This window comes from Notolepis coatsorum (assembly GCF_963971535.1).
Source record: "Notolepis coatsorum genome assembly, chromosome: 1".
Classification (NCBI taxonomy): Eukaryota; Metazoa; Chordata; class Actinopteri; order Aulopiformes; family Paralepididae; genus Notolepis; species Notolepis coatsorum.
The window spans coordinates 64,653,261-64,677,405 of record NC_140165.1 but is presented as its reverse complement, the minus strand read 5'-3'; the positions used below and the strand labels follow the sequence as shown (position 1 = coordinate 64,677,405).

At 47.6% G+C, this 24,145-nt stretch overlaps 1 protein-coding gene across 1 annotated transcript in view; it reads right to left on the bottom strand.

Annotated features, from left to right (window-relative positions):
* LOC311235920 (voltage-gated delayed rectifier potassium channel KCNH8-like) overlaps positions 1-24,145 on the bottom strand; it is a gene marked incomplete at its 3' end in the record, with an annotated part of 374,679 nt that overhangs the window by 273,553 nt on the left and 76,981 nt on the right. The window lies entirely within an intron of this gene.

Genomic DNA, 24,145 nt, shown 5'->3' with positions numbered 1-24,145 from the left:
GAGGGTGAAGCTTTGTTGTTTTTACGCTGCATTCACTTACAGTCGGAAGTGGGATCATCATCTCCGATTTGTACAGTACTGTACGTGCGTTCGAGCTACAAGGTCGGAAATATATGGATGCTCACATTACACTTTTTGGCCAATTTCATCTTACAATTTGTATTGCATGAACTACAACTCACAAATATGGTTTACAACAATATATAGCTGATATACTGTACTTACAAATGTACTCTTTGAACAGCTAATAACAACATTAAAGGTGCTGTAAGTGGTATTTTTTTGTTAAAATGTAGCTCTACATTCCATTACTGATATAGAGTGTTTGGTCAGTAACATGCAGTGTTCGAATTATGTGGGGGCCAATGGGGGCTCAGCCCCCATAGATAGAGTCTGAGCCCCCATAGTCAACAGCACCTGTGGAGGTCTCTCAACAAATTTATATTCAATTTTTTTTATATATATATTTTTTCAATGTACGAATTAGTATTATTTATGTTACCTAAATAAATTGTTAATAGATAATAATTTTCTTTTCAGTTTTTAAAATAACTAATGTAATTAATGTTGTGGAATAGGCTGCGTTTCACCTCCAAGCCGCTATGCGTCGCCCATGAGCCTGTCTAACGCTACTCCAACCCATTTGGTGAAGAAGAAGCAGCCAGCTTAACGTTATGTAAACAGGAGGCTGCCCATGGTCCTCATGTCCTGCAACTGCGACTCAAGTAAAAAGTAAACAGTACACCACATGCCGCCGAAAAAAAGGCTTAACCCGCCACAAGGCTGTACAAGGCTGGACAGCTTCGTCTTTATAAAAAGGCCAAAGACTAGTCAAAGACTTTGACTAATGCTGTTAGCGCAGCATTAGTGAAGTTGACAGTGCTAGTAGTGTTAGCCCTGCTCCTGTGCTACAGTAGTAGTTAGGGATGCCCCGATCACGTTTTTTGCCACCGATACCGATCACCGATCGTCGTGAGCCATATCGGCCGATACCGATCCGATACCGATTGTTTTTGATTAAAAAGAAATTAAAATTTATTTTATATACATTTTTTTTTTTTTTTTTTTTATAAAATATATATATTATATAATTAGACTTGTACTTGTATTATCTGCGAGACATCGCCACCACGCAACAAGTCAAAATGCTCGCTATCTGCAAACAACTCCACTGTCTGTGTACTCTAGTAGCCTCCAGCTCCAAAAAGGATTCTCCGGCGCTGCAGCTGGACCCTATTGGTAACGTTACGGTTCTTTGGTCATTTCACATTCAGCAAGCCCTCAGCTCCAATACGCATTGAATCAATGTTATAAGACATTGATATCAAGAGCTATCTGTAGCTACTGCTAGCCGGCTAGATGACGTTAAGACAGAACTTTAGTTCAATGGGACATTTCGTTTTGAACAGAGAACTAACGTCAGCTAACGCAAGCTAACGCAAGCTAACGGAGGTATGAACATGGACTACTAGACTTTCTGGATCATTTGTTGATATCAGGAGCTATCAGTAGCTAGCCGGCTAAATACCGTTAGACAATGCCTACTAAACGTGAATAGTTGACTGGGTAATTTTGTTTGAACAGTAACGATAGCTAGATAGCTAACGTTAGCTCAGGTCGAATGCACTACAGACTCGAGCAGGGGAGCCTCCTCTCAGTCCTCAGTGTTTACAAACTCTACACGGGGGCGGGCGGGGCTAGGGAGGAGGAGCAGCGGCAGTTTGCAGGTCCTGTGTGTCTGAGACAGACAGCGAGTGAGACCTTCGCTTGATCGGTTTCCGCGATCGGCGAATATGACTCATTATTGGAATTCACAGATTGCATATTTATACTGAGTATCGGCCGATAACGATCGGTGGCCGATCGATCGGGGCATCCCTAGTAGTAGTGTTACCGCGGCTGCCACTGCCAGACGCGAGTCTCCACCTGGACTGCGCTGCTGCTCAACCACCACAATGCTGGGGACCGAGTCAGTGGACCTTTTGGAAAACTAAATACAGCTGGTTATTTGCCAAGGAGGTAAATGGAGGTAAATGCTGCTGTTAAGTGCCATACAACTATTTATTTTCCATTCGATTTTTTTGTTAGTTTTTGATTTATAAGTGCAGAGACAAATAAATGTTCATTCAAGTTCATACATTTGGTCTAATTTTTTTAATTAAATAGTTGTATTTGATCAGATGCAAAATGCAAATAAGTAAATATGGCATTATATATCAGAGGTGAGTAAGAAAATTTAAAAATATTGATGGTTAAGAATGAGACTGAATAATGACATCACACAATAGTCTAATGATTAGACTGTTGTGTGATGTGATTGATTGATTGATTGATTGATTGATTGATTGATTGATTGATTGATTGATTGATTGAAAACTGTAACAGATTGCAGAATGGGTACAGTACAGTCGGGGGCGTAGCTGGGGGGGGGGGGGGGTAGCTTAGGATGATTCCAAGGGCCCAGACATTTTTACTAGACATCACTTTTTATTATTGATGCTCTCATTGATACTATGTTTGTTTCTGAAGTGCGTGTGTGTGTGTGTGTGTGTGTGTGTGTGTGTGTGTGTGTGTGTGTGTGTGTGTGTGTGTGTGTGTGTGTGTGTGTGTGTGTGTGTGTGAGATATATAGAGAGAGAGGGGGGGCTTTGGTAGACTATTGCATTGGTCCATTCATTGAAGATGAACGCAATGCGACATCCTTTACTAGGCTCACCCACCAACAGTGCAGGTGCTGAACTGCTGATCCGAATGTATAGGTAAAAACCATATTATGGGGGTGCTCCAGTAGCACACCATGTTACCGCGCTGCGTCGCGGGACTCCGTGCTGCGTCACGGATCTGGTTGACTCCGAGTTCGATTCCCGGACTCGCCGTCATTTGCCGAATGTCTCCCCCTGCTCTCTCTCCCGTTTCACCCTACAACTGTCGGTCATGCTTGACCAGAAAAGCGATAAACGCTAAAAAATTAAGTAAAAAAAAAAAAATACATATTATGCGTTTTCATCAATAAAAAAATGGCCAAAAAAATTTCCGCTTGTGCGCTTACGCGCGCTCGCATTCACTGGGGGCCTGCAAATACATTCTTTCATAGGGCCCAGAATCTGGAGCTACACCCCTGAGTACAGTACAGCTCAATACACACAATTGTTAAGGGGATGCAGACCAGAGAAAGACGTTCATCTTGTTTACATCAGGGTCCCCCATTTTCAATTTATAATGACATAACATACAGATATACAGATATATATCATGACATTAATGACATGCATGACATACAGATATACAGTACTGTTACAATTTGTGACATACAATATATACAAATATACAGTACTGTTAAACAGAGATCCTAACAGAAAATATATACATACGAGGGGGAGGAAACTGTACATTAGGAAGGGGTGGGAGGGGGGCTTTGGACATTTACGGGGCCAGTTTCATTAGTATTAGACTCTAATCCTAATGAGATATTCCTCTAAATATGACTTCAAAAAACGGCCACAATTTGAGGAAAAAAATAGTAAAAAAAAAAAGGGGGGGCCCCCATAGCTCTAAGGTGATAACTCGAACCCTGGTAACATGGATCTCCTAGTCCCTCCACTCTGCAGTAAACAGCCATCACTGATATAGAGTGTTTGGTCAGTAACATGGGTCTCCCAGTCCCTCCACTCTGCAGTAAACAGGCATCACTGATATACAGTGTTAATTTTGTCAACGAAAATAATGACTAAATATGGTCGTCAACGTAGCTTTTTTCCCCGACGACAACGAGACGTGACATCACGTTAATGTAGATCATGTGACACTAACGTGACTAAATTATATATTTTTTTATCCACTTTTTCTCCTTATTTTCTATTTTTCTCCCATCCCAATTTCGTGTTTCCAATTCTCCCCTCCCCTGTCTTGAACGTTGCTCGCATATGCCCCCCACTGGTCGGTTGTAGGGAGGATAGAAGCCTTGCATCACGTGCCCCCTCCGGTACACGAGGAGGCAGCCTGTCACATCTTTTCACCTGCCAGTGCGGACTCTCATTGGCGAGGTTTAACGTGTGGGAAGCTCACACTATCCCCGCTATTTCCTGTCTCTGCTGTGCAGGCATCCCCCAACCGGCCTGTAGGAGTCGCTGTCCACAACGTCCAGATTACCACCCATCGACTTCCACCCGCTGACTCTGCCAAATGAGCCAGTATGACGGCCGGCCCAAGCCGGAGGCAATGCTGACACCCGGATTCGAGACTGGAGTCTCTTGCGTTGCGAGCGTAACGAGCGTAATCTCCGCTACGCCACCCAGCCGCCCGTGACTAAATTATTTATGCATAATCGTTGACTACATCTGAGGACACAAAAATGTACTTTTCAAAAACCATGACGAATTCTCTCTTAATTTATATTGACTAAAACAAGATGAGACAAAATAATTATAACTTTTAGAATAATTCATGTTATTATTTCACCATTTCCCATTTCCATTTCCGGCTAATCGATATGGCCCACTAAAAGCAAAGCCAAGCTACGCGAGGCTAAAAACCGCGTCCCAGGTCTCTCTTGACTACAGCTTATACCAATAACCATGAACGGAATCTGCTACTCTCTCAACACTTCTGCGGCAGCCGAAGAGTTCTACCAAAAGAACAGCATTTAAGACGGCAGAGGCTAACGAGGATGGCTAGGCTGCGAGAAGAGCTAATAGCCTGGAACCTATATCCCAGACACAGACTTGCTCTCCCCTGTAGATACTCTTTCGTCTGTGTACACCCACTACTATCAACATTACACATGGATACAACAAAGGCTGCTGGCCCAGATGGTATAACAGGACGCATACTTAAGTCCTGTGCCAACCAGCTGGCCCCGGTGTTCACCGCCATATTTAATCAATCCCTGGCGGAGTCAGTGGTCCCTGCCTGCTTCAAGATGTCTACCATCATCCCTATACCGAAGAAACCCTCCCCAACATGTCCAAATGACTACAGACCGGTGGCACTCACCTCTGTGAAATGTTTCGAGAGGCTGGTCAAGGACCACATTTGTGCCTCCCTCCCCAGTGATATGGACCCTATGCAATTTGCATACAGGACAAACAGGTCCACTGACGACGCGGTCTCCCAGGTACTGCACAGCACCCTCTCTCACCTTGACCGTCAGAAGGGGGGCTATGTGAGACTGTTGTTCATTGACTACAGCTCAGCGTTCAACACCATAGTCCCCACCAGACTGGTGGACAAGCTGATCGAGCTGGGTCTGAGCTCCGCCCTGAGCGCCTGGGTACTGGACTTTCTGAGTGAAAGACCCCAGGCGGTCAGGGTGGGGGGTCAGACCTCCAACACCATCACCCTGAGCATCGGGTCCCCCCAGGGCTGTGTTCTGAGCCCCCTGCTGTACTCACTCTACACACACAATTGTGTGGCCAAGTTCAGCTCCAACTCCATAGTGAAGTTCGCAGACGACACGGTGGTGGTGGGGCTGATCTCGGACAACGACGAGAAGGCCTACCGGGAGGAGGTTGAGGTACTGGAACGCTGGTGCCAGGACAACAGCCTGCTCCTGAACATTGGTAAAACCAAGGAGCTGATCGTGGATTATAGGAGAGGACAGCAGGAGACACACACACCACTGATGATTAACGGGGCTACCGTGGACAGGGTGAGCAGCTTTAAGTACCTGGGAGTCCACATCTCAGAGGATCTGACATGGTCAGCACACATAGACACAGTAGTAAAGAAGGCGAAGCAGCGCCTCTACCACCTGAGACAGTTAAGGAAGTTCAGAGTATCGGGGAAGATACTCCAGTCCTTCTACTCAGGAGCTGTAGAGAGCATCTTGACCGGAAACATCACTGCCTGGTATGGAAACAGCACGGCACAGGACAAGAAGGCCCTACAGAGAGTGGTGCGCTCAGCCGAGCGTACCACGGGTATTGCACTACCTCCCCTGCAGGTTCTATACAACAAGAGGTGCAAATCCAGAGCCTGCAGAATAATGAAAGACCCCCACCACCCCAATAACAGCCTGTTTCAGCTGCTGAGGTCAGGCAGACGCCTGCGAACCCCAGCTACTAGGACAGAGAGGCTTAGGCTCAGCTTCTTCCCCCAGGCCATCAGAGTCTTGAACAGGGGAGCTCCCGTAGCTCACCGCATATCTCGGCGCTATTTCTGCGTCGGGGAAAACCGTGCTCGTCACGGATCTGGGGGACACGAGTTCGATTCCCAGACCCGCCGTCATTTCTCAGAATGTCTTCCCCTGCTCTACATCCCATTTCAACCTGTTTCTGTCGGTCATGCTTGACCAGAAAAGCGATAAACGCTAAAAAATAAAGTTTTACAGAGTCTTGAACAATGAACATTGAGTACCACAGAACACTGAACTATCCACACATAAGCACACATGAGCACACACACGACACGCACGCTGTGCACGCTCACACACTAGCAGCCACTTTAACACTTTAACATGAGCGGACACACACTCATGCCGCACACACCCACACTTATTGCCAAAAGGAAAGGCCACTTTAAATTAGTATTAGCAACAGTAACAGTGTATTGCACTACCAAAGCTAACTAGCATGTCCTATATGCTCTGTAAATAACTATGTACAAATACCGAGATGTCACACCATGTTACCTGTTACCTGTTATTGCACAATGTTTTTTGTATTGGATTCTATTATATGTTGTACCACTGTATTGCACATCGTTGCGGGCAAGACCACCCGCATTTCATTGTATACTCGTATGCCGTGACAAATAAAACTCTTGACTTGAACAAAGACAAAACCACGTTCACTTAAAAAGGTAATGTTGGTATGAAAAGAAAAGAAACAGACGAGTACTAACACTGAGATTGACCCTGCTATAAGTTGTTATGAATCCCTTTAGCGCTTGAAGCGCACTAAAACATTGTAATTACTTTTTATTTTTCATATAATGTTGGGTACATGCTCAGTATAGTTAGAACGCTCCCAGTCTTAGGGGCTGTGATGTTTTGTTAGCACACTTTATGCACATAGAAGTGCAGTGGCAGGTTCGCTAAGCTAATGTTGTTAGCCGAATGCTCTGATGGAGGCCGCCATTTTAAGTTTAAAGTGACGTCAGCGATCTACGGTTGTACTCGACGGATAAAAGGGAATGTGTGTGTGACGCGTGTGAAATTTGTACAGTCCCAGTGAGAATTGCAATCAGTGTGTACTGTGTATTTATTTACACTATCCTATTATTGCTTTGTTGGTTAAAAAAATAAGCAATTTAAATCAGAATATGTTCCATTCCATGTCTGACTATTTCTGAATCTATTGACCATTTCAAGGAATGTTTGGTTACTATTGGGCTTCTAGCCTTCTACTAGGGTGACCAAACGTCCTCTTTTGCCCGGACATGTCCTCTTTTCACGCCCTGTCCGGGGCGTCCGGGGGGGGTTTATAAATTAATGGGAATGTCCGGGTTTCATTGTTTTTCAGTTTCACGGCCCTTTGCGAGCATCTGAAGGCTCGGGACTGCATTTTTCGCCGAACATATAAATTACAGAATTAAAGCGACATTCATTGCCGTTCGAATGCCATCTGAATCGCCAAAATCCGTGCCTCGGTTCTCGAGTTACATGCCGATATGTCAGGTGTGCGACTTTTTACGCGGCGCGCCAGATTATCACCCCGGACTCCCGAAGAAGCATGCAGCTGCAGAGCCACAGAGCCAGCGGCGCTCTCAGGGCCGGGCGCTGACAACCGCGCTGTGAGGGCCGCTCAACAGCGCCACCCACCCAATGGCTGAATTGCCAATGGCTGAATTGGAGTATTGCACTGTGCGGGCATAGCTGTGAGATCCGCGCGAGGCCAGATGATGTACATACTGTATGAGTAAATTAACTATACTTTTGCTCACACAATATCTTGAATGAATGCATTTATTTATTTCTAACATAAATTGAAAATAAATAATAATAAAAAACAAGTAATAAACAGATTAAAAAACAAACAAGCAGGAGTAGGATGAAGTGTAAACGTATGTATTCCTAGAATTTCCTACCCCCTTGATTGATTGATTGATTGATTGATTGAAAACTTTATTAACAGATTGCAGAATGAGTACAATACAGTACGGCTCAATACACACAATTGTTAAGGGGATGCATTGTTTTCTTTTGTCATTGAGGACCAATAGACTCAGGCACACCTGCGCCGTGATGTCATTTCCTGCCAAGTCATTAACCACCTGTGTATATAACCATTATCTTGACTGCAAGTGCACTGCAAGCTATAACACTGAAGAAGGAATATGTAATTCTGAAACATGTTTGTTTCAGGCTGCCATTAAATTTTGAACCTGAGAGTGCTGGTCTGGCTTCACTGCTTCTTTTATATAATACTTAATGGGATTTCAGCACCCAGTGTCGTATCTTGAGAGCGCGGTCTAACTTGACATTACATTTGGGATATTGCAACCACTGCAGAAAAATTTGAGTACACAAGTTCACGTTCAACTCAAGTTCAGACCTATATGCTACTTAGGGGTGGGAATCACCAGTTTAATCACGATACGATACGATATCGATTCTTTGGACAACGATACGATATTATCCGATATCACACAGTCTGCCACGATACGATACGATTCGATTCAGGTGCCTGCGATCGATATGAGATGATATTATGTGCCCATTTAATACAATCAGTAACATTTAAATCAACAAAAAAAGGCAATGGAAATATCATGACATTTTTATTTTTGAGCTCTTCCAGACATTTAAATGAAAAACAATCTATTGTTTTTAATACAAATAGACCTCCTGTTTTTGGTTCATTTATTTTTTTCTCTCGATATTAATATCCTATTCACTGTCACAGAGCTGTATTTTGGCTGGAAAAGCATATTGGGAGTCCCAAGGTGCAGTACTGGCCAGATCCTGTTAGTGGGGCTATCCCAGAGAATGCACCCTCCCAGTCCACACTTCTCTCTGCCTATGGCTCTGGGTTAGCTTGTTAGCTCACGCTAAAGTAACGTTATCTTCGATCTTTAACGCGACGTGGGCATAATGGAGTGACGAGGATTGCAAAGCAGGTTAGATGCATTGGACCCGTTGTGGAATAAAACAGCAGGGACATGTTTTGGGTCACAGAATAGGCACACTAGTCTTGCTCTATTGACGCTCTAGACGCTACTGCTGTTGATGTTAAACGGAGTCGCCGGATTTTCGAAATAAGAGTATCGCAATATGAATCGATCTTTTTACATGGCATCGATCCTATTTGATTATTGATAATAGATCGATATATCGATCTGGATCGATGTATTGATTGATTGATTGATTGAAAACTTTATTAACAGATTGCAGAATGGGTACAATACAGTACAGCTCAATACACACAATTGTTAAGGGGATGCAGACCAGAGAAAGACTTTCGTCTTGTTTACATCAGGGTCCCCCATTTTCAATTCATCAGGACATATATGACATACATGACATACAGATAGTCAGTACTGCTACATATATACAATTATGACATACCAGATTTGCAAATACAGTACTGTTTGTGATACAGAAGGAGTCAGGAAAAGGGAGTATATACATTTGACGTAGAAACTGTACATTGGAGGAGGTTGGGTGGGGGGGGGGTTGGGTACACTGGGATATTGACAACCATACTGGGTAATCTACATTGGAGGTGGTTGGGGGGGGGCACACTGTATAAACAAGCAAAACTGTACATTGAGGGGGGGGGGGGAGACACTGTACAAACAAACAAAATTGTACATTGGACTATTGACAAAACCATACTAGGTAAATGACTGTACATTGGAGGGGGTTGGGTTAGGATATTTACAGGGGCCAGTGTTGAATTGCAGTCTCCCGTAGGTGTCCCTTGAGAGAGGTTTTGAAAGTGGGTAGTGATCCACATTCCTTTACAGCTTTGGGTAGGGCGTTCCACATTGATGTGGCATAATTGCGAAACGTGTTTAGTCCCTTATTTGAGCCGAATCTGGGTTTAACATGATTTGTGGAGCTCCCTCTGGTGTTGTGATCGTGGTATTCACTGACCTTTGGGAAGTATTTTGACATGTACATGGGTACCTTGGTCGTGTAGTGTATCTTGTAGACCAGGCCCATTGCAAGTTGCTGTACTCTGTCGTCTACTCTAAGCCATCCTAGGTTGTCAAAGTGGGCAGGGGTGAGGTGGGTTCTAGGAGTAAGGTCAAGCAGTAGTCTGACCAGTTTGTTTTGAGATGTTTGTAATTTTGTTTTTAGCGCCTTTGAGTTGCTTTGGTACCATGAGGTGCAAGCATAGTAGTAGTACCCCTGAATGAGTGCTCCTGCCAGAGTCTTCAGGGTATTCTTGTTTACCAGAGAGGAGATCCGGTACAAGAATCGAGTTCGTTGGTTGACTTTTTTTTATTACATTGGATGCCATTTTGTCACAGGAGAGATTAGCCTCTAGGATGGAACCCAGGTAGGTAATTTCATCTTTCCTTGTGACAATATTGTCACCCACTGTAACTGAGAAGCCGTCGGTCTTGCTGAGTTTGTTATTTGAACCGAAGAGAATGGACTCTGTTTTGGCCATGTGTAATGATAGTTTGTTATCAGCGAGCCATATGCAGATTCTGCCTAGTTCCGAGCTGAGGGTTTTTTCAACCTGTAACTTGTTCTTGTCAGAGACCAGCAGGGCTGAGTCGTCCGCAAACAGGAACAAGTTGCAGTCACAAGCTGACGACATGTCATTTGCATAAATTAGGAACAGTAGCAGCCCTAGTATGCTTCCTTGTGGAACACCACAGCTCACTGTGAGGGGGGGGATAGGGTACCGTTTACCTCCACCATCTGTTCCCTCCCCTCAAGGTAGGATTGCATCCAGCTCACTGATAGACTATCAAAACCAATTGCTTTTAGCTTGTCAGTCAGAATGGAGTGATTGACCGTGTCAAAGGCCTTTTGTAGGTCCAGCATGACCATGCCGCAGTATTTGCCTGCGTCCACCTCTTGTTTGATGTGGTCATTCAAATAGAGAAGGCATGTGTCAGTGGAGTGGGATGTTCTGAAGCCAGATTGGAATTCGTAGATTAGATTTTTTTCCGCTAGGTACTTTTCGACCTGTTCGTAGACTATTTTTTCCATGACTTTCGAGATGGAGGTGAGAATAGAAACAGGGCGGTAGTTGCCTGGGTCTAATTTGCTGCCCTTTTTGTGCAGAGGGGTCACCCTCGCAATTTTGAAGTCCTTGGGGACGTGTCCCTGTTTTATGGAGAGGTTTATTATGTGTGTGATGATTGGGGTGATGGCGGCTGCTGAGTCTCTGAGGAATTTGGAGGGGATGTTGTCATGGCCAGTGGCCTTGTTAGGTTGGAGGGCGCTCAGTTTATTGAGTACCTCATCTGTTGTTACCATTTCCAGCTTGAAGTCGTCCTTGCGGACCCCTAGGTTTTTGTAGTAAGCTACTATGTGTTCTACCCCATAAAGCCCTGAGTGGGAGGGTAGTTTGTTTACCAGTGTTGTGGCTATGTTTGTGAAGAAAATGTTTAAGTAATTGGCTACATCCAGCTTGTCTGTGATGAGCGTGTTGTCCGTTTTTATGTTTATGTTTGAGAATCTGGTTTTTAGTTTTTTACTGCATCCTAGTTGATTATTGAGTAATTTCCAAAGTTCACGTGGTTTGTTTTTGTTTTCCTCAGTTTTGTCATTGATGAAATTCTTTTTTGCAGTTTTGATCATGGAGTTTACGTCGTTTCTTAGTCTGTTTCTTTCTAGTTTGAGTTCAGTCACGTGGGCTTGGAGTTCACTGCTCGTGCTTTTAGTAAGCTTTGACTGACTTTTACGAAACTCAGAGCATTTTTTGTCTCTGGTTTTCATAGCGGCCAGTATTTCGGAGTGCATCCACGGCTCTGCGCGATTTTTTACCCTGGTGGTTCTTAGGGGGGCCATGTCGTTTAGTATTGTTGAGAATTTGGTTTTGAAACCAAGCCATGTTTCTTCAACCAGTGTACCATTGAGTTCATCTGACCAGTCCAGACTCTCCAGTTCAAGGTTGAAGGCCTCGCTAGAGTAGGTTTTGAGGTCTCTAGATGTGACTGTTTTGTGGCAGCCAGCCTTTTGTTTTAGTTTTTTGCGGGTACAGAATATCATATAATGATCACTTAACCCGCATGCTATAACCCCTTTATTGGAGATCTTGGACTTGTCGGAGGTCATCGACCCACCCCTAATGCTACTCTATTTCATTAGCACTAAAAGTGATTTTCCTTTTTTGCATTAGTAACTTCAGAATGTTATCTTTCAAAAGAGAACAGGCTAAAAAAAAAATGCCGCTTTTCTGGGTGCATGTTAAGAGGTTAAAACAATAAAGGTATCTTTGAGTAAACTTTGAGTAGAGATTCAAGATTCAAGAGGTTTATTCATCACATACAGTATGTAACTGAGGGGTACAATTCCCTGACTGTATTACTAGATATGATACTTACTACCACTACCTTTGTACTTAATATTCGGCCACCCAGTACACGGCATAAATATATTATGATGAACACTGTCACGTAGATGAAACGGATCCAACACAAATGTACGAATTAGAAATAGGTCTTTATTTCTACACAGCGATGGTGTGTAGAACAAGCACTTAATCAAATCAATCACATTTATGAATGGAATTAGTATGCACTTTTATGGCAAGAGTATTCGTCGGTATATCAATAGAGAATGTCCAATCTCTGAAGGCGCAGGTGGTACATATACGACCTGGAATAGTTTAAGGAATAACAGCAATGATACTTTAATGATTATATACTGGACACACTAGGGGGGGTTAATCCGGTCGCTTGTAAGCCGACAGGAGTAGGAGGGGGGGGGGGGGTAGAATCCGGCTGCCTCATCCGGCCAAGGGTATCCCAGGTGAACCCACTGTAGTGCCGTTCAATGCGCCGGCGATCCTTGGACCACAGATGAAAGCAGGTGGACTCTTTGTGGGCCGGCTCTCTCCGGTCCATGGGGGAGAGACGTGAAGCGACCTCGTCTTGCAGAGCGTCTCCTCACCTTGCGTCCTCTCCAGGGGGGGGGGTTCCAACACACGGCAGTGTCGGGGGTCTTTATCCATGGAATAATCAAAGTATACAAAGCATAATCCGTGCCTGGGAAGGCGGGCTGTCGTCGGTAGAATAATCCGGTATACAGGTCCACTCGCTCGTCGGCTCTGGGGCTCCTCGGGTGCAGCTTCACGTGGGGTCAACCACCCTGGGTAAGCAGCCAGTTCTCTGCCCGAAACGATGGGGTACTGACTACGGTAGTATTCTCACCGCACGAAGCACTATATATTAACAGACTATTATTAGCTTAATAGACTACGTCCAACTCGACGATATAGTGCCAAATATGACTATTCAAATATTAATATACACGATGTCTCAATACCGATGGTAGGCGAACTTGGCCTTACTCCCACACGTGGCGTCGCGGGGAGGCTTTACGTCTGTGACTCTATTGGAGGGTAAGAAACTGGACTGAAAAGGAAGTCCTACTTTAGTAGCGCAGTATATATACGCACTATGAACAAATAGTCCCATTAGTGGTGCGGTAGCCAGATTCCTACGCGGAACTAGGACTTGTTCGTACATGTGGAGCGGTACGTTTGAACTGGGTCTGAGGGGTATGGCAGCCTGGCACCAAGGTCTCGACCAATAGTAGAATGGAGACTATTATGGGATGTTCAGTAGGCTAGAATGGATATTCAATGCATATTGTACAAGGAATATACAAGGGATATCAGGGAATATTAGAGAATATACAAATACAATTAAATATATATATATAAATAAATATATATATTCGGTTTAATCTGGCCCTTCACAACAGCCACCCCCTGATTAATCCCAGACCTAATCAGTTAAACAGAGACAGATTAATCGCGTTGTCTATTTACACATAAGGGTTTGCTGTAGGGGTCAGTCAACTTCACAAAGTCATAGGGTTGTAGGGTCATGGTCATCATCGATTGTGTCTGGGAGTCGAGGTAGTTCTATGAGCCTCGCCACGGGACGGGTGTAAGTGCGACCCTGGACGAGCACTTCAGCTGCTCGGACCTTGCCGTCGGCACCGGTGATCACTTTGCTTACGCGGCCGGCCGGCCACATAGCTCTGGGCAGTGATTGATCAATAATCATGACGACTGTTCCTTCTGTCAAATTGTCTCTCTCCTTTACCCACTTCTGGCGGGTCTGTAGAGACGGTAGGTAGTGCAGTAGGAAACTGTTCCAAAACTTGTCGGCTAATACTTGGCTGTACCTCCACATTCGTCGGCCGTTCGCTTCTTCAGGCCGGTACATTGTCTGTGGTAATGCAGGATCTAGCCGCCCCATCAGGAGTGTGTTGGGGGTAACTGGGTCGATATCCGCCACATCACTGGAGACATATCCGAGGGGCTTCGAGTTAAGTACTCCCTCAATCTCCGTGAGGACTGTCATTAGGACTTCTTCCGCCACAGTCTGGGCCCCAAGTACTGCGTACAGGGCTGTCTTTATGGAGCGCACTTCTCGTTCCCAAGTGCCACCGAAGTGGGGTGCGTTTGGGGGGTTGAATTGGAAATCAACCTGTGCTGGAGCGAGGTGGGTCTTAAGTTCTGGGCCCATAGCTTGGAAGCTCTCTCTCAGCTCTCTTTCGCCGCCTTTGAAGTTTGTCCCATGATCGGACAATAGGGTAGACGGTCTTCCTTTCCGTGATGTGAATCTACGGAAGGCCATAAGGAATGAGTCTGTGCTCATGGTCGGGAGAAGCTCGATGTGTATCGCTCTGGTGGTCATGCATTTGAATACAATACCCCACCGCTTCTCGGTTCCTCTTCCTTTCTTTATGTGCAGCGGGCCAAAGCAGTCCATACCCGTTGAGTGGAATGGCTTGTCACCGATTCGGAGGCGACATGGAGGAAGGTCAGCCATCCTTGGTATGCTGGGCTGCGCGCGCCACTTGCGGCAGTCTAGACATGTTTGCTGGAAGCGTCGTACCGCCTCTCTTCCTTGTAGGATCCAGTAACAACGTCTGATTTCCGCGAAGACTCTTTCTGCTCCTGCGTGATGTACATCCTCATCGTATTTCTTTATAATCAGCTCTGTGACCTTGTGTCGGCTGTTCAATACGATCGGGTATTTAATGTCATCCGGTAGATTGGGGGCTCTGCGTAGGCGACCACCCACTCTGATGAGGGTATGAGCGTCGCTCTCGGGGGCCAGATGAATTAATCTGCTGTCGGATGGGACGGGCTTTCCTCCCTGTAGACAGGCCAATTCATCGGGGAACGAGTCTCTCTGGGCTCGCTGCAGTAGAAGCAATTCTGCTTCCTCGTAGTTAGCTGCTGACATATCAGCGGGGGACTTGCACTCCAGGTGGTACCGCAGGAATGTTCTTTGTTGTGCACTCTCTATGGATGTGCAATCGTCTATGTTAGGGTCGGTGGAGGCTACGGTGCTCAATCCACAGAACACAGACTTCTTATTTTCCACCTCCTCTGGACTTGCTTCCCTCGGGATAGGCATGGGCCACTGTCCTTCCGGGAGTCTTAGGAATGCGGGGCCGTCACTGTAGACATTGCGACGGGTGAGGTCATCCAGGGGCATCCCCCGGGTGATGACGTCAGCTGGGTTCTGTTTTGTATCAACGTAGCGCCACTCTGTTTCTCCGGTTAACTCTTCGGTTAAGTCTTGAATCTCGGTGACTCTGACTCCCACGAAGACTTTGTACTTGCATGAGTCCGATTTGATCCAGGCGAGTACCGTCGTGGAATCTGACCACAGGATTGTTCTAGACACCGGTATGGTGAGCTCACGTTGGATGAGCGTGGCTAGGTGCGCTCCGGCTAGGGCTGCGCAGAGCTCTAGACGTGGGATAGATTGTTGCTTGCGTGGGGCTATTCTCGAGCGGGCGAGGACAAATGCTGTGTAGATCTCTCCCCCCTGGTCTTGGGCCCGCAAGTAGGCTACTGATCCGTATGCGACCTCTGAGGCGTCACTGAAGACGTGTAAGTCCATTTTACATGTCTCTGGCCTCACCGTGGGTGGGAAGTAGCTTCGGCGCATATTAACGCCTGGGAGTGAGTGGAGCTCCATCTCCCACTCTCTCCAGGTGGATTTAAGGTGTGCGGGAATGGGGTCGTCCCAGCCCTGGTCCTTGTCCCACAATGCTCGTACAATCATTTTTGCCCTGGTGGTGTACGGTAGAATACATCCTAGCGGGTCATATTGTCGGGCGAGTGTTGTGTACACACTCCGTCTGGTGGTCGGCGCCGCCGCCGGCCTTCCCTGCTCCGTAGTCAGGGGCTTGTGTCTGTAGTGAAGCGAATCTGTTTTGAATCGCCACACCAATCCCAGGGTCATCTCCTGGGCTTCTCCCGGGATTGTAGCCATCCAGGTCTCGCTGCTGGCTGCCTTGTCCTCGGAGGAGAGGCTGCGCAGTACTTGCGGATCGCTGCTGGCCCACTGCCTGAGATCAAAGCCGCCTTTGATCAATGAGGCGCGGAGTTTAATCAGGAGAGCCTCGGCTTCTTCTTGGGTTGAAAGGCTTTGTAGACAGTTGTCTACGTAGAAGCTGTTCTTTACGCTGTGTCGGACCTCTTCGTCCGCTGCTGGGTCCTCTGCTACATGTTTCTGTAGTGCAAATGTAGCACAGCAGGGGCTGCACGTCGTTCCGAAGGGGAGGACTTCCCATTGGTAGATGGCTGGGTGCTCATCTCCTGGCTTCTCTCTCCATAGGAACCGTAACAGGGGCTTGTCCGCCTCTACTAATCTCACCTGCAGGAACATTCCTTTAATGTCCCCGCTGATGGCCACCCTTTCCTGGCGGAAGCGGAGTAGAACGCCGAGTAGGGAGGGGCCGAGTGTGGGACCGGGCAGTAACTCTTTATTCAGATTTTGGGATCCGATCTGGTAGCTGCAGTTAAATACTATGCGGTCTTTACCGTTGTGATGGACCTTGTGGTGGGGCACGTACCACGATTCAGTGGTCTGGTCAGCCTCTTTAATGTCCATCTTTGTGACGTGTCCCGCTGTGATGAGCTTCTCAATCTCAGCGCGGTATACACTCTCTTGGGCGGGGTTCTTGGCTAAGCGCCGCTCCGTGTTCAGCAGGTACCGTTCTGTGGCGTCTGTCTTGGCGTGGAAAGTAGGCATTCCTTCTCGCCGCAGGAGTGGCGTGGCGTATCTCAACACGCCGTTGACCGGGACTCTATTGGTCCCTGTCTCGAGGAGGTGAATGGCGTAAATGTCATCTTTAGAGCGAATGTCTTTCTTTCCGTTCTTAAAGGGCATTTGTTCCAAGGTCCATAGCCGCTCTACGTGTTGCAGGAGTGCGGTTTCTCCCTCTGTGACTCGGGAGTGGAGACATCTAGTGGCTGTACTTCGGTTGAGAGATTTGGCGAGCGGGCCTTGGAGAGTCCATCCCAAACGGGTCTCGACTGCTGCAGGACAGCCTCGGGGTCCGGTATGAACCCGGACTATCGGGACAATGAGGTCTGCATGGTCGGAGCCTATCAACAGGGTCGGCATAGCATTGTCTATGAGCGGGATCGGTAACTTGCGCAGATGTACATATTTCTCCATCAGCTTGGCGACGGGGTATGTGTACCGCGACAGTCCTATTTCTTGGCTGGTGAAAGCGTCTGTAATCTGGTACCGTCGCTCAGGCTGGCCGCTTGCTGCGATAGAGAATGAGACATTCTCGCCCTTTATCGTCTTCAAATCTCGTCTTATTGTCCGAATTGTCATTTGGGTTTCGCTTCCCCGCAGCCCTAGCTGGGCCGCAGCGGAGGCGAGCAGCAGGGTCTTCTCTGACCCGTCATCGAGGACGGCGTAAGTGTCCAGGACTTTATTCTAGTAGCTTAGTGTCACACGCACTACTTTTAGGAGTACTCGGGCTCCACTGCTGCTGGCGGGATCGATGTACATGACGCTCGCTTTGCGACTGGATGGTGCGGGTGAAGGGCGCCATCTGTTACTGTCGTGAAGTATGTCCAGATGGGCTCCATCGCACTTGGTGCACCTTTTCTTTAAGCGGCATTCGGCTGCCATGTGTGAGCGCGCACAGCGAAAACAGCGCTTGTTGGACTTTATCCATTGACTTGCTTCCTCCGCGTTCAGCTTGGGGAAGGAGTCACATTGCGCTAGCCAGTGTTCTTTCTCACAGTAGGGGCACACTATCTTCCACTTCTCCGTTCTGGAGGGGGTACTGTGGCTCCTGCTGCTCGGTACTGACTCCGATTGGTGCATCACAGTCACCGATCTTCTTCCATCATTTAGTCGTCTGGTTCCTTCTCTGGAGCCAGGGGTGCTCCGTCCGAATGTATCTAGCCGTAGGCTGCTGACTTCTCTCGCCAGGAAGTCTGCTAGATCGAGGAGGTTCGGTTCGGGGCCATTCGGGTCTCTGTGGTCCCTCTGCCGCCTAAAGCGCTCCTGACGAGCGGGCGGCAGCTTCTCCAGAATCCTTTCCACATTTGAGTTGGCGTAAAGTTCATGCCTCCCCTTCTCTCTTTGCGCTCCCAACATCCCTACCAGGGACTGCACTCTGATGGACAGGTCGTCCAGTGCTCGATTGTCTATTGCTGGGGGTAAGCGGTCGATGTGTCGGATCTCCTGGATCACGTAATCCCATATGCGCCCATACCTCTGGTCCAATGCTACCAGCGCTGCTGTGTATGGAGTGGTGGAAGTCGCGTAGGCGAGCGCTATATTATGTGCGCGGGGCACCTTTAAGTGCTTCAGTAGGATGGCGTATTTGTGGCGTTCATCCAATACATCCACCAACATGGTCTCCAGCCACATGCGGAGTTCTGTATACTGGGCCCGGTTCTCTTGGGTGAAGTCGGGTACCATAGGCGTGCCAATGTATGACGCTGACTGTGGATACATCGGCGAGCGTTGGGGGAGAGGCCTCCTAGGCGAGTCTCCTCCCGCTCCTTGGTATGGGCTGGTACCGGCAGTGTACCATGGCCCGCTTGTCCAGGTGCTGTTCCTCGGTGCGGGTCGTGCGTCGTGCTCCTCCTGGTCCGGTAGAGTACTGTGCTGTCTTCGGGCGTGGTTCTCCTCCTCTTCCTCTTCGTCTTCAGTTAGGTCATCCAGTGCTTGTAGTCTCTGGTTTAGCCTCTCCACAGGATATGCTGCTCCTTCCCGGTTGCTAGGTCTCGCTTGGACCGGTGGGGGGAGGTGGTCTGTGGGGGGTATAGACCTCGTCTGTTGGTCAAGTTCAGGGTTGTTTACTCGGCTAGGGGATGCCGCCCTGGAGGTGTGTCTAGACGAGTTCCTGGAGCCTCTGGCGGAGGGAGAGGGTGTTGTCCGTCTGATCAGCTGTTCTATTAGTTGCGACTGCTGTCTGTCGCGCGCTGCGTCCCGTTGAGCACCGGCTCGTTCTCGGGCCACATTCTCTTCCATCTGAATGCGTCTTATTTCTAGACGTATCTGCTCGTGTTCGCTTCGCTGCTGGATCTGCAGTCGGTCGCGTTCAGCAGCGGCGTTCAGGCTGATGAGGAAGGCCTGCTGTAGGGTCCTCTCTGCCTCGCTGGGAGAAGGCGGTTGTATAGGGGAGCCTTCCCTCGGGGTACTCCTTGCGGAGCCTTGGAGCTCTATCTCCACGGTGCTCTCCCCGTCTTCTTCCGTGCCGAGTTCTCTCTCGGTAGCGTTGTATTCCTCCCGGGACTCATCGGGGACTACTTCTTCAGTACTGGCGGGGTGTGAAGTCATGTCTGGTTCCCACTGGTCCCCACCGTGAACTTGGTCAGTTACATTAGAGCCCGTAGGGGCCTCTATGGTCGGGGTAGTCTGGGCGTTGGGGTTAGACATACTTTTACTTTCTAGTTTTACCGCGTTTACTGTTAGTAGAAGACTAGGTTGTTGACTGACAGCGTAGGCCTCTAAGTACTGAGGGAGCCGTCGTTCGCGCTGCGGGCGTTGGTTAGGAGGATCGTTTCGTGGAGTGTTCATCATAGGCCATTTCAATATTAATAACACTATATTAATATTACACTAATTACCCTCCGGCTCGAAGGACCAATTGTAACTGAGGGGTACAATTCCCTGACTGTATTACTAGATATGATACTTACTACCACTACCTTTGTACTTAATATTCGGCCACCCAGTACACGGCATAAATATATTATGATGAACACTGTCACGTAGATGAAACGGATCCAACACAAATGTACGAATTAGAAATAGGTCTTTATTTCTACACAGCGATGGTGTGTAGAACAAGCACTTAATCAAATCAATCACATTTATGAATGGAATTAGTATGCACTTTTATGGCAAGAGTATTCGTCGGTATATCAATAGAGAATGTCCAATCTCTGAAGGCGCAGGTGGTACATATACGACCTGGAATAGTTTAAGGAATAACAGCAATGATACTTTAATGATTATATACTGGACACACTAGGGGGGGTTAATCCGGTCGCTTGTAAGCCGACAGGAGTAGGAGGGGGGGGGGTAGAATCCGGCTGCCTCATCCGGCCAAGGGTATCCCAGGTGAACCCACTGTAGTGCCGTTCAATGCGCCGGCGATCCTTGGACCACAGATGAAAGCAGGTGGACTCTTTGTGGGCCGGCTCTCTCCGGTCCACGGGGGAGAGACGTGAAGCGACCTCGTCTTGCAGAGCGTCTCCTCACCTTGCGTCCTCTCCAGGGGGGGGGGTTCCAACACACGGCAGTGTCGGGGGTCTTTATCCATGGAATAATCAAAGTATACAAAGCATAATCCGTGCCTGGGAAGGCGGGCTGTCGTCGGTAGAATAATCCGGTATACAGGTCCACTCGCTCGTCGGCTCTGGGGCTCCTCGGGTGCAGCTTCACGTGGGGTCAACCACCCTGGGTAAGCAGCCAGTTCTCTGCCCGAAACGATGGGGTACTGACTACGGTAGTATTCTCACCGCACGAAGCACTATATATTAACAGACTATTATTAGCTTAATAGACTACGTCCAACTCGACGATATAGTGCCAAATATGACTATTCAAATATTAATATACACGATGTCTCAATACCGATGGTAGGCGAACTTGGCCTTACTCCCACACGTGGCGTCGCGGGGAGGCTTTACGTCTGTGACTCTATTGGAGGGTAAGAAACTGGACTGAAAAGGAAGTCCTACTTTAGTAGCGCAGTATATATACGCACTATGAACAAATAGTCCCATTAGTGGTGCGGTAGCCAGATTCCTACGCGGAACTAGGACTTGTTCGTACATGTGGAGCGGTACGTTTGAACTGGGTCTGAGGGGTATGGCAGCCTGGCACCAAGGTCTCGACCAATAGTAGAATGGAGACTATTATGGGATGTTCAGTAGGCTAGAATGGATATTCAATGCATATTGTACAAGGAATATACAAGGGATATCAGGGAATATTAGAGAATATACAAATACAATTAAATATATATATATAAATAAATATATATATTCGGTTTAATCTGGCCCTTCACAACACAGTACATACACAAGCCATAGTGAAATGAAGGTGGCCATGCCCGCTTCAATTGTGCAAAGTATCATTAAGTATCTCGAGGCTGGGGCCAGCATGTCCTCTTTTTTGGAAATCAAAATATGGTCACCCTACCTTCTACTGAACTTATTGTGAATCAGCTGATAGGGTTTTGGCTAGACTATAGAATAAATAGAATTGCATTATTTACAATATAAAAATATAAAATGCCTTTTTTTCATTAACAAAAACTAGACAAAAATGTCATCCGTTTTCTGCAACTAAATCTAGACTAAAACAAAAAAGACAAAATCGAGACTAAAACTGACTAAGACTAAAATGCTCAGACCTGTAGTTGACTAAAACTGACTAAACGAAAAATAAATGAAGGTGACTAAATATGATAAACACAAAAGGAGCATTTGACACATGACTAAGACTAAAACTAAAATGTAAATAGCTGCCAAAATTAACATTGCTGATATAGAGTGTTTGGTCAGTAACATGGGGTATCCCAGTCCCTCCACTCTGCAGTAAACAGCCATCACTGATATAGAGTGTTTGGTCAGTAACATGGGTTTCCCAGTCCCTCCGCTCTGCAGTAAACACAAAATAAATGTTCTGGTATCCCGTTACCACTTACATCACTGTTACCATTTATACAATGTGGGTGGCCATGTTGAAATTACATCAAATGATGCTGAGGCTTGAACTGGGGGTTGAGAAATCTTAGGTTTACAACTAGGAACTCTGAGTTGACTGAGTTGATTTTTCCTAGTAGGAAGTCGGAATTTCCGACCCCCGAGTTATGATCAAAATAATGCAACATGAGTAAAGGTGCACCGATACCACTTTTCAACACTTTTTTACCACAAGCACGACTATGTGTTTTTGAGTATTCACTGAAGCCAAGTACTGAAACAAGTACTTTTTGCATGATATTGACCATTTCTGAGTGCTACTCTGTTGGGATCTGTGTGGGAGACCATTCTTAACCTCTTAACGATAGGTTATGTAGATAACCTAGTTATATTAGTATTGGCTAAGCGTCCCGCTCTGAGCCTTACGAGATACTCCTATCTCCTGTGATACCTAATGTATCTCCCACGAACAAAAACACATGCACCCCACCTGTATGGGGCCCCGCCCCTTATGGTGGCACCGCCCATATAACCATGACCCTGGTCATGAAACACCCTTCCTCGCCAAAACCCGTCCCAGGAAAAGATCCCTCAAGAGGGAACTCAGGGCGCGCAGAGCGGGACGCTTAGCCAATACTAATATAACTAGGTTATCTACATAACCTATCGTTATATTTCGTATTGCATCGCGTCCCGCTCTGAGCCTTACGAGATAATGGGGAAGAGCGGGCGCGAGACCCGACAGATGTACCCCCTGAGGACCCGTAAGCCCACATCAAGGGGTGCGGGGAGCCCTGTCACCCCATCCTTCCTAACGAAGGGGGGGCGCAGTCAACTCCACCTGAATGCGAACAAGAGGGAGCCAGAACCCCTTGAACACACCGTACAGGCGGAACCATGTGTGACTCAACACACTGTGGCCCAACCCATACACTCCTGCTACCCGACCAAAGGACGGGAAGCAGGAAAGGCCACAGACCCCAGAACCGCCTGGGAGACAGAAACCCCGGTCATGTCCATGAGGAAAAACCTTACAAAGGAGCCCGGGGAGGACCATGAAGCTGCAGCACAGATGGCCTCCACCGAGGCCCCACCCAGGAGAGCGGCAGAGGCAGCCACCCCACGAGTGGAGTGCGCCCTGACGCCCCCAGGGGGATCCTGCCCAGCCAACGTGTAGCAGAGGGTAACACCCTCGCACAACCAATGGGACAGGCGCTGCTCCGACAGTGCCTTACCAGCACGAGCCCCACCGTAACAGACAAAAAGCTGGTCGGTAACCCTGAAATCCTGAGTACGGCTGAGGTAAATCCCCAAGCACGGACTGGACATGACAGGTGAAGGCCCGCATCTAACTCACTAGTGTGAGGAGGAGGACGAAACGCCTGAACCACAATATCCCGGGAGCGGAAGGAACTCCGGATATTCTTAGGCACGAAAGCAGGATTAGGTCGCAGAGTGACACCGCAATCGGTCCGAAAAGACAGGCACTCTGGACGTACCGAGAGAGCACAGAGCTCACCTACGCGTTTAGCGGAAGTGACAGCCAGAAGGAACGCGGTCCTGAAGGACAGCTGTCCCAACGGCGCCCGCTCGAGCGGCTCAAACGGGGCCAAGGACAACCGACCGAGGACCAATTGAAGATCCCAAGTCGGAGCCAAGGAGCGTTGCACCGGCTTAACGCGTCGAGCGCCAAGCAGGAAACGCTTCACAAGAGGGTGGCTGAACAAGACATCCCCTCAAACCCCTCATGATAGGAGGATATAGCTGCTGCATATACCCTCACCGTCGAAGCCGACAGTCTATCAAGGAGAGACTGGAGGTAACTAAGGACAGCATCCAGGGGGCAGGAGACTGAGTCCCGGCCCCCCGCCTTACACCACACTTGGAACATACGTCATCTGCCCGCGTAAGCGCGACAGTGGAGGGAGCATGCGCATTCCAGATGGTAACACCATCAGGATCAAGAACCTGCGCCCCTCAACGTACCCGTCCCAACAACTGACCTAACAGATGTATGGGGAAGAATCCCTGGCGGCACGGCATCGGTCCCAGACCTGCCTGGCCATGTCC